We start from the raw sequence: 10,773 nt of genomic DNA, 5'->3' as shown, positions 1-10,773 counted from the left end.
CACGGGAACACCTACTCTGCATCTCATTAGCGATAGTTGCCGGGGTCGTCTGTGGAGATGTTTTTTGAGCCTGCGATCATGGGTAAACTGGTGCTCTGGGCTGTTAGCACCAGCTTGTGAATGGGGTGATAACTTTATCGCGACTTTGGCTACGATTAAGTGCTGTTAACTCAGTGATAGCTCTTATGAATATGCTCCAAAGTGTCTTAGAAAGTGTTGGCTTTGTCAACAGTGCTTTTCCATGACACCACCAGAGTGGCAGATTTATCAAACGTTCCCACAATGCAAAGGAGCAAGACACCTTGCTGGGCTGGATCACTGGCAGAATATCAGAAAAAAATATTGTGTGGACAGAATATCGTGTCAAAAATATCGAGGACCAAAATATAGAGAAAGTAAGTGCAAATATGTAAGTATAGATTTACTATTCCTAACTCCATATGTATGTACCTTGAGGATATGTATAATGTCAAGGTACATATATGTGGAGTTATATAAATAGTACAACTTTGTTTACCTTTAGAAACTTACCTTCACAATATTTTTGTCCTCAATATTCTTGACACAATATTTTGCTCAATGTTATTTTTGTTGTTGATATTCTGTGTAAATGCTTCTGTGGGGAGTGAAAGGGAGAAGGCAGGAATGGGTCATATTTAACATTATATGGCACATTCCTGTCCTCTCCTTGCACTGGCGCACAATGTGTTACCTTGTGCCAATGCAGGCACCCTTGTGCCATGGTGCAAGGGTGCCTGAGCTGTAGGCAGGATTGTTTTTGTGCAGAAGGGGCACCTTCTTGCACAAAAACAATCCTCAGAGGCATTTCATCTTTCTAAGTGTGCTGCAGAATGTAGCACACTCAGAAAGAGGAAACAACGAGAAGAAATAAACATATATTTTTCATCATTGCGCCTCACCTGGGAAGGCGTGGCATTTTTACGCATTTCCAGGTTTACCACTGTTCAGAAATCTGGAAATACTCCAAAATGAATATTTGGATGTGGCCTTCTCAAGGCACAGTAATGCAAGGCAGTGATGTGCACTGCCTTGTGTTATCCCAGATTAACCAAGCAACGCTGGGCCATGCAAGGTGGCCTGGCATTGCTCAGTTAATCTGACTTAGGTATTGCATTGCCCGTGCAACACCCTGCATGACGACGCAAGGGCAACGCCATCCTTTGATAAATCTGGCCCCTAGCATTTATGGATCTGTTGAGTGCCTTTGAATGTATTAAATATTCAAAACTGTGTTTTTGAAGACCGAGATGGGGTAGTTTCCTCTGATCATTAGTATGCTCAGACAGATTTATGCAGACTCGACATTCAATTCATGTGGTAATATTGAGAAAGTTGATGACAAAATGAATAATGATACATTCATGAAAAACAAATAGATTGCATCTTTATTAACAAATTCAACCATTGTGAACACCACTTCAAACCCAACTCAGAAATACATAGTCAGGCAGGGGCTGAGACCATGTCTGAGGTCACTGATTGACAGAACACTGGTGGGGTGGCACGTAGCCGGCAGATAAAGTAACAAGCAGGAAATCCCAGATCAATACCACAATGGTCCATGGAGATTAGCCTCAATAAAGCACACATAGCCGGAGGAGTACACACTCTCCCACAACCCCATATAGTCACATGCCACATAAAGTTAGGAACACATAGGCAATCAGGACACAGCACACACAGTACACACAGTGATCATGTGCTCCCCATGCCGGCCATCTGGACACATTACCCACTGGCTGCATTGTGTCCACACAAGATCGAGGCCCACCTGGATTACCTATCAGATGCATTTATTTATGACTCCACAAACAGTGGTTCACATTACTTACCAAAAAAGGATTTCAGGATGTGTTTATGACATTCAATGAATTGTAGAAAACCTACTCCAGAATGATTGTAAGTTTAAACAATCCTCAGACACTATGCCTGTGACTGTGCTACTGGTTGTTTAATTAAACTAACTCTTCCTGTTTTTCCAAATGCCTCTGGTCTCTTGCTTTCTCAATGTATTTCATGTTCAAGCAACACATGCTATGGAATCAATGGGGATTGCTCTCAGCCCTTTCAGATCAAGCAGGGGGTGATGCAGGGCTGTGTCCTTGCACCTTTATTATTCACATTGGACATATTTATCAAGGTTGTGCATCACCCTTGTGCCACACAAGGGTGATGTCAAACTTAAATGAGATTTATCAAGCCACACAAGGCCACCTTATGTGGCTCTGTGTGCCTTGAAAAATCTGAAGAAACACAGGGAAGTGCAAATTCCTGCCTTGCATTACTCTACGGCTAGGCAGTGTGCCATGGGTGGAGCATGGGTGTTCCCACACATCCACCCATGCAATATGATTTGTTTGCCACTCGACCAGAGGTGCAATAATTGTGTTTACTCTTTCTAAGTGGGTTGCATTCTGCAACACACGTAGAAAGAGGAAAGTGTCCCTGAAGATTGTTTTTGGGTAGGATGGTACCCCTTCCTGCACAAAAACCATCTTGCGCAGGCACACTTGTCCCATGGTGCAAGGGTTCCTGTGTTGGTGCTAGGCAGCAGTTTGCACACCAGTGCAGGCAGAGAGCAGTATTGCGCCATATAATGTTAAATATGATGCCTTCCTGCCCTCTCCCCCCAGCACAGCACAACAAAGTGCCTTGTTGCATTGTGCTGTGTGAATAGTTGATAAATGTGCCCATTGTACATTACTACCTAAGAGAAAACATTGAGAATTGCAAGACCATGTCATAGATTGGTTGTCGTCCCATCCCAGCCTCTTATACGCTGATGATGCAGCTTTAATTCCAACCACAGCTAATGGCCTTCAGTTATTATTGAATACATTAGGCTGTAGGGTGGTGCAGCAGCACTGGGCGCCAAGCAAAAGGAGGCTACAGGTGCCCTCTGGCCGAAATCAGACTGCAGCAAGGCAGCATAGTTCTAAAGCCTCCACTGTGAGCAGCACTGTGCGTTTTTCAGTTTTGTGTCATGAAATAAAAAAAGGACAAAGGCATTTGGGTGGTCAGATCACTTATGCAGCTGCCCAATAGGATTGCTGGTCCTGCACTACTTTGTGTGCTATGATGTGGAGACATCGAAAGGCTCCTGTTCTGAGGACTGTCTATACTGTCAGAGGTATAGCTGAGCTCTGATCTCAGCAGATCATTGATGATCGGAGGATGTTATCATACAAGCAGAGCAACAGCACATAAAGCAAACTTACTTCTAACTTATGAGCAATATAGTGACCATCTGGTCACTGTTCTAGTGTTCCTTATTGTGTTTTTACCAGCCACTCCCCAAGGGCTGGCTTACACTATCACCCCACAACCCTTCATCGAAGGTGTCAGAAGAAATGTGCCCCTGCCAATAAAAGGGGCCGGACGCCCGTGCACTGGGCCAGTTCCTGATACCATGCTAGAGTGTCATGTGTCATCCCTATTACTGTATGGGGGCCTAGGGCCTAACTACATTGGCGATGAGGGGGATGGACATGGACACGCATAGGCTGCAGCCTTGTTGGGTGATAAGGGGGTGAGCATAGCCCGTGTAGGGGGCACCCCCTGTCAGTGGTGATAAGCAGTGACTGGCGACCCCTGGCATGTGATGAGCCCGGGCAGATCGGAAGGAGAGGAAAAAAAGCGTTGCAGCCCCTACTGTGTTGTGGCGTGGGGCATGGCACATCAGCATGCCGCAGGACTCAGGAGAGGACTGCCCGCTGGTGAAAAGGCAGCACTGGGCATGAGGAGCACCCTCTGCCACACAGAGACTGTGGCCAGCAAGTGGACTGCTAATGGTGAGGTCGGTGGTCTGCGAAGTTTCTGGTGGTGCTGGAAGACAGCAGGGCCTGGAACCATGCATCATACTGTCACGGGCGGAAAGGAACTACCCGGTGGGCACACAGAAGTGACGAAGCGCGAGACCTGCCATGGCAAGGCATGGTCAAAGAAATATGTAGGAGGGGGAGTAGCTGCCATGGGGAAATGGAAGAGTTCATTTGGGATCCCAGCTGAGGGAGAGACAGAGCGAAATGATGCTACTGTCGTCCCAAATGTGCGAAGTGAGCCTTGGCAGCTGAAATCAATCGAAGAAAAAAAGGCTTATCTTGAAGATGGGTGCTGAGAGATGCCATGCCTGTGTGAGCAAAATAGCCCACTGCATCACGGGAGCCTCCGAGGTTGTGAGCAGAACCTGGCACCTGCATCCCTACTCGAGGAGAGGACCGGCATTGGGAGTAATCCCCCTGCTTGGCATGTCAGAGCGGCACACCAGCCCAGGACAAGTGCATGTATGAGAAAGGTGCAGGCTGTATGGAAGAAGTGGTGACAGCACCACCTGGTGGTGTCTCGCAACGATGCATCATTTAATTAAGATGTGACAGGTGAGGGAGTGAGCCTGGTTGGGGCCTATGCCAAGATGTCCCTGGGCAGCAGTGTGTCCTGGCAGCATAGCGCCTAATTCCCTGAAGGAGAAAAGCCCCATCAGAGAGAGGTGCAGGCTGAGAGGAAGAACTGGTGATAACGCCACCTCTAGGCTGTTTGAGGCTGCTGCGGCCTGGAGGGACAAGTGACACAGTGCCAGCATGAAACAAATGGGCAGCCCCCAGCGCAGTGTAATTTCCCTGCGTCCCAATTAAGCCACCAGATGGCATAGGTGTGCAATGTATTGCTTCCTCAGTGCTGAATGGAGGATGACAGTAACAGACCATGGCACCTGGAAGGTGTAACGCAGTACATTGTGATAAAACTGATGTGGCTGATACCTGAAGCAGCAGATGCCACTTGGTGATTTCAAGCTGGATGGTGTCTAAGCGAGTAGTCCGGACTACTTGCAGGTACAACGTTACTTGTTGTATCTGATATATCTGGATGCAATTACAAACAGCAAAATATCAGTAGGATGGCACATTATGCTAAGCACAGATATTAAGCTTACATGTTTTTAAGACATGACTCAATTTCATCGGCCATGGCCCTTTGAGAGTACCCCCAGTTTTTTCATCACACTTAAAACCCTGTAACCAGGTAATCCATGTCAGTTATTTGTGTATATCACCATCGTTCGATCTAAAAATCTATCTTTAGGATCTGTTGCATGTCTGTTTATAGTCGAGAAATACTGTTATTTGATGAGTAGTTGTCAAAGTGATGCTTTTTCTCAGAAGTGTGTACGATTTTTATTTTAATAAGACCATAGTTCACATTTTGTTTATTGTCAGCATCTTTACGGTCTCCAACATTATTTCTTTATGTTTATTCAGAGCCCAGATTTGGAGCAATTTTTTGAGTATTTATTATATTGCACTTATCCAGCAGGATGTAGGCCCTGTTAAGAGTCCAGGGTGTCTCTTCCCACAATGTCAATTTCTTCCCCTACACACCCCCATTCTCCCGAGACCAGGGGATCCAATTTGTGGGTGCAGAATGTGTCTTCTTGGCCCTGTTGCTGTGCATACCCAGGGCTGCAAGTGGGATGAAAAAAGTGAGGGTTCCCTTAAAGGTGTGGAGGCTAAATAATTAAGCAGTGTGTGGCTATTCAAAGTTAAAGTTGCTCAGTGTTGCAGTACATGCTTCTGGAGTAGGCACATCCCTCAAGCTATCCAGTGCAATAATCTTACAGTGGAGTGGTACTCTTGCATTATTGTCAATTCAGAAAATTTAATTTTGAAAAGAAGAGAAATGAGCCACAGGAGCTATCATTAATTACCGCTCCCTATCAAAAGATACCCGCTTGTGTTTATGCTCAGTTTCCAGCTAATGAGTGGCACAGTATCCCCTGTGCTTATTAGTGCGCTAGACGATCTCTGAAATATTCATGACATGTCAGCATTTTATACAAAGTGGAAGTCATAAGTGCACGAAGTGACCTGCCTCCTTTAGTAGCTTTATGGGTCAAGAAAGAAACAGGGTATTAGAATAAGCTATACAGATGTGTGATAATAATTACACTACTAGCTTAAATTGCAGCCAACAGGGAAATATTTCTCTGGAAACCAGTTAACATTGATGAAAAAAATTCCTTGGAAAAGCAGCAGGAAGAACATGAGATGAGCATAGGAAGCTGAAGTGTAATGACAAATGCTCCGTTTATGTTTAGTGCATTATTCCTGTGTACATGTCTCTCTTGTGTATTTTGCATAGTTTCATGTAGCAGTATTGCACATAGAACAGCTGGGTTCTGCTTTCAGGCTTGGGAAGAATTTGTTTTGTGTTTCGCTCACAGAATCTCACATCAATAGAGAAGATTGTTCTTGGTTTAGCACGGCTTTGCGTTACTGAGCACCAAAGGGGGTGCACCATGGGTGAAACATGGGCATTTCCATGCAACCACCCAAAGGTTTCTGATGCTAAACCCTATTTACTAAATCAAGTAAACAGGAGTTAGTGTAAAAAAAACTTCACCCTTTTGAATTTTAGTGCAATGAAGGAGAAATGCTTTCATTTCTCCTTCCTTTTCTGACTTTGCACATGTGATGCACTTCACAGCACACATACGAAGAGTTAAAAGGGTTAAAGGCAGTTTCTGCATAGTATTTTGTAATGGAAGGGTATCCCTCCAGTACAAAACGTTTGCTAGACTCACGGAGACACACTTGCACTATGGCGCAAAGGTGTCCCTCTGGCACACACCTGGTGTTTTGAGCGCCGGTGCAAGGGAAAGGGGAGGAGAATGCCATTTCTATAAATATGGTACTCTTCTCGCTCCTTTTGAAGAAGCGCGTTTTGCGGCTGCTGCACTGCGCTGCATGAATAAATGGAAAATCTGGCCCATAGTTTCACTTCTGCAGAGGAATTTTGCAGGGAATTAAGACCTCTTCCCCAACAACTGCATTAGGACAGGACTCTCTCTGCCCCATTGACTGCCAGAGGGCAGGAACCTCTCTACTGTATGTGGCCAGCCAGGGCCTCTAGACTTCAGTCCACTATTGCAAGTGGCAAGATATTTTGTTTAGCTATTATTTCACCTCTCTGGGTAATAGGGAAAGGGATTTGAGGTAGTGGATGCATGTACAAATGTGAACTTAATTCATTAAGAAAGGGTGGTCTAATGTTATTTCTTTCTTCATTCCACTAATGCTCTCAAGTAAGGATGGCTGTACAGGAGAAATGTCATACCAAGATGTTTCATGTGTGAAGCACTAATATCTAGTTATATGCTTAAATGAACAAATACATCTAAATATGTGAAAATGGGCACTGTCAAAACATGCAGCAAGAAGCAAACACTAAATGTGGACATTTACATTTTTTAACACAAATTTTATTTTAAACATGTTTCCCCCAAAATAGCAGCACTCAAGTGTCATCTCATTAGTTTGTGCAGAGCTCTGTAACTGAGACGGGTCGTGCCATCGGTTGTGAGATGGGGTCGTGCCATCGGTCTTGAGATGGGCTCATGCCCTCGGTTGTGAGACGGTTCAAGCCATCAGTCTTGAACACAAATCCTGTTTTTCTGCAGTGTTCATAAGGAACCCAAAAGAAATGACATACAGCACGGTAACAAAGTCTTGCAAAAGACTCAGAACCATACAGAGTGAATACAGGGTGTTCCAGGCTTCATGGGAAGAATATCTTTTTGTGGAATGTCGCAAAGAGAAAGCTACATGTCTCCTTTGCAAAGAAAAGGTTAATGTCCTCAAAAGATTTAACCTGGAGTGGCACTATAAAACACAACATACTGACTTCACGGAAAACTTCCCAGTGTCCTCAAAACCACATTCTGTGAAGGTGGCTTCACTGAAGCAAGCCCTTCTAACTCCACACAAGCTCTTTCTGTGGCAGATGAAAGAATCTGAGGCTGTAACTGAGGCATCCTTCCAAATATGCTACATGCTAACAAAACATAAAAAACCCTTTACAGAGGTGAAACTGGTTAAGAAATGTTTTATTGTGGCAGCAGACATTTTGTTTGCCAACTATACTAATAAATTCAACATTATGAAGGAAATAGGTGCAGTACAACTGTCAGATTCCACCTGCACACGTAGAATTGAGTCAATGGTTGACAATGTTCTAGCACAGGTCATCAATGCAGTCAATCTGTCCCCTTTCTTTAGCATTGCTGTTGATGAGTCAACAGATGTAGGTGATGTGGCTCAGTTAATGATTTAGGTGAGGTATTTGGAACAAGAAATTATTCAAAAGGAAGAGATACTCTGCCTTTTGCCATTGCATGATCACACTAGAGGAGAGGATGCATTGGCCAGCCTGTGTCATTTCATTGAATCTCATCACCTGCCATTGAAAAATCTTGTAAGTATCACTACATGATTGGACATGAGAGGGGCTTTGTATCTGTTATGAAAAAAATTAAATCATCCACTTTAATTGATTAACATTGCATAATCCATCAGGAACCATTGTGCGTGAAAATAAAACACGGTCAACTAAATGATGGTATGAAGCAAGTAGGGAAAATTGTTAATTATATTCAAGCAAAAGCACTCAACCACAGACTTTTTAAATTATTTCTGAGGGATGCTAAAAGTGAATATACAGACTTGCTGTTGCATACTGAAGTTAGGTGGTTGAGCAAAGGTAGAGTGCTAGAAAGGATTATTCATTTGCTTCCAGAAATGTAAAGATTTGTAATCAGTTGAGGCCAGTCCTTCTCAAAAGTGCATGACTTGCAATGGCTCACCATGTTCCATTTTCTGTGTGACATCTTCTCACATTTCAACACTTTCAATCTGGCACTTCGAGGTAGACAGAAACTTGTGCCCTCAATGATGAGTGCCATATACTCCTTCGAAAGTAAACTCAACCTGTTCTTAGAGCAGCTGGACAATGGTGATCTCACACACTTTCCTAAGTTGCAGGCTTTAACACAGAGAGTTGAAAAAGCTCAGGAAATGTTGTCGAGTTTCAATTTGTGTGCTTATCTGGAGGAAATGACTGGAGACATTAAGTGGCTATTTTCTTATTTTAGAGTTCTCACCCTACTTTTCAGGCTCGTGAAAGATCTATGGACGGTTAGTGCAAGAAATCTTGTAGCTGTTGAATGTCTTGGTTTGAAAAGGGCACAAGCTGGGATGGAACTAATTGACATAAAATACAGCTCTGTGCTTCATTCCTCTTTCTTGGGGAAGGAACCAGAAGATTTCTCAGAAAGTGTGCCATCTGAAAAATTCCCTCTTCTTTTTACCTTGGCACAGAAAATACTTTGCATGTTTTGCTCCACATATGTATGCAAGTGTTCCTTTTCCACAATGGGTGTTCAAAACAAATAAACTAAGAAACAAACTGACTGATGCACATCTGGATCACCTCCTGAGACTTGCACTTTCTGAAAAGGTTCAAGAGTACAAGAAATTAATTGCGGACATGAAGTGTAAAATTAGCGTGTAAACTCTGTGCCTTGGAAAAGACCTTTCCTGCATTATGCGTGCCTTTGTACTTGCTGTTCTACATTTACTAAAGGCCTTCAAATCAGAGTAACACTTTCTATGCAGCATCTAGATTGGGAGACATGCACTGCAACTCTTGCACACTGGAGAACACTCTGCATGTTTTCTTTACTGAATCTATTCATGTGACACGCAGGAACAACTTGTGCTTCAGCTATTTTCCATCTTTAAATATTAATTTGATTGATATTTCTCTAACATTGCCAGGGATGCCTAATCAGAATACATTAAGTACATAATCCAAATGCTACTTTATCAGAATAAAAGACGTTTAAAAAAAGGCTTGGTTCAATGTACTTTCAATTGACAAAGCTTTATCATTCTTACATCAATGTGTGTGATGTATAGAACAAAAGGCACATTTTCTATGAATTACTTGAATATCCTTTGGAATGGTTACACTTCAAACCTATACACATGTTTGTTTCACAATGCAGCATTCTCTCATCATTGTAACAGTTTATTTAAATAGGTACTTTTGTAAATTCCATGTATAATGTGTCCACCAAAGTCTCCACCATGCCATGTCCTGCCCAACGTTGCCCCACCCCCAGATTACCAGTTGGAATCAGAGAAGACCTATTGTCAAGATTGCAGGTAATTCAAAATACAGCAGCTCGTCTCGCCCTCAATAATCCCCATCATTACCTCTCTTACGTCAATTGCACTGGCTTCCTATTAGGAAAAGAGTGGTTTTCAAGCTCTTGTGTACTGCAGTTAAGTCTCGTCAGGGGACGGGCCCTGCCTACCTCAAGAAGAAACTTGAGCTGTATTTGCGTGTGCATCAGCTGAGATCAAGCCACTGTAATTTGCCCTGCACGCGAAGAATCAAGAAAGCTAAAATGGGCGGACATGCTTTTTCTCTTCTAGCCCCCGTCCATTGGTACAGCCTCCAAGACGAGATCCGTGCCTGTTCCAATTTGACAAAGTTTAAGAAATTGCTTAAGACCTGGCTGTTTTAAGAATTTGTTTTTTCATAGGTGACTGCTACTCAGGCACCGAGAGATCCCCCGGGGATGATTCGATGCGTCTTACAAATAATAATAATAATAAAATGGCCTGATTGACCTTGGTTGCGGGTCTAAAAGAGGATCCGACCAATCCACACCAGACTGTGGCAATCCAGGAGCAAGGGCCTCCGGGATTACTGGTGGGAGAGGAACCCCAACACAAAAGATGCGTCTGCAGCAGCTCCCCAGCAAGTACTAGAAAGCACGAATATCTCTGTCAAAATTTGGTTACCCCAAAGACTACCAGACAATGCCGGTGCACCAAAGTCTAGATGGTAGGAGTAACCAGATCTGTAAACAACTACCCTAGAGGCGGTGTGACTGACCTAAAGGTGGGACGT

Source organism: Lissotriton vulgaris, unplaced genomic scaffold, assembly GCF_964263255.1.
Source record: "Lissotriton vulgaris unplaced genomic scaffold, aLisVul1.2 SCAFFOLD_406, whole genome shotgun sequence".
NCBI classification, from domain to species: Eukaryota; Metazoa; Chordata; class Amphibia; order Caudata; family Salamandridae; genus Lissotriton; species Lissotriton vulgaris.
This window is presented reverse-complemented; position numbering follows the sequence as displayed.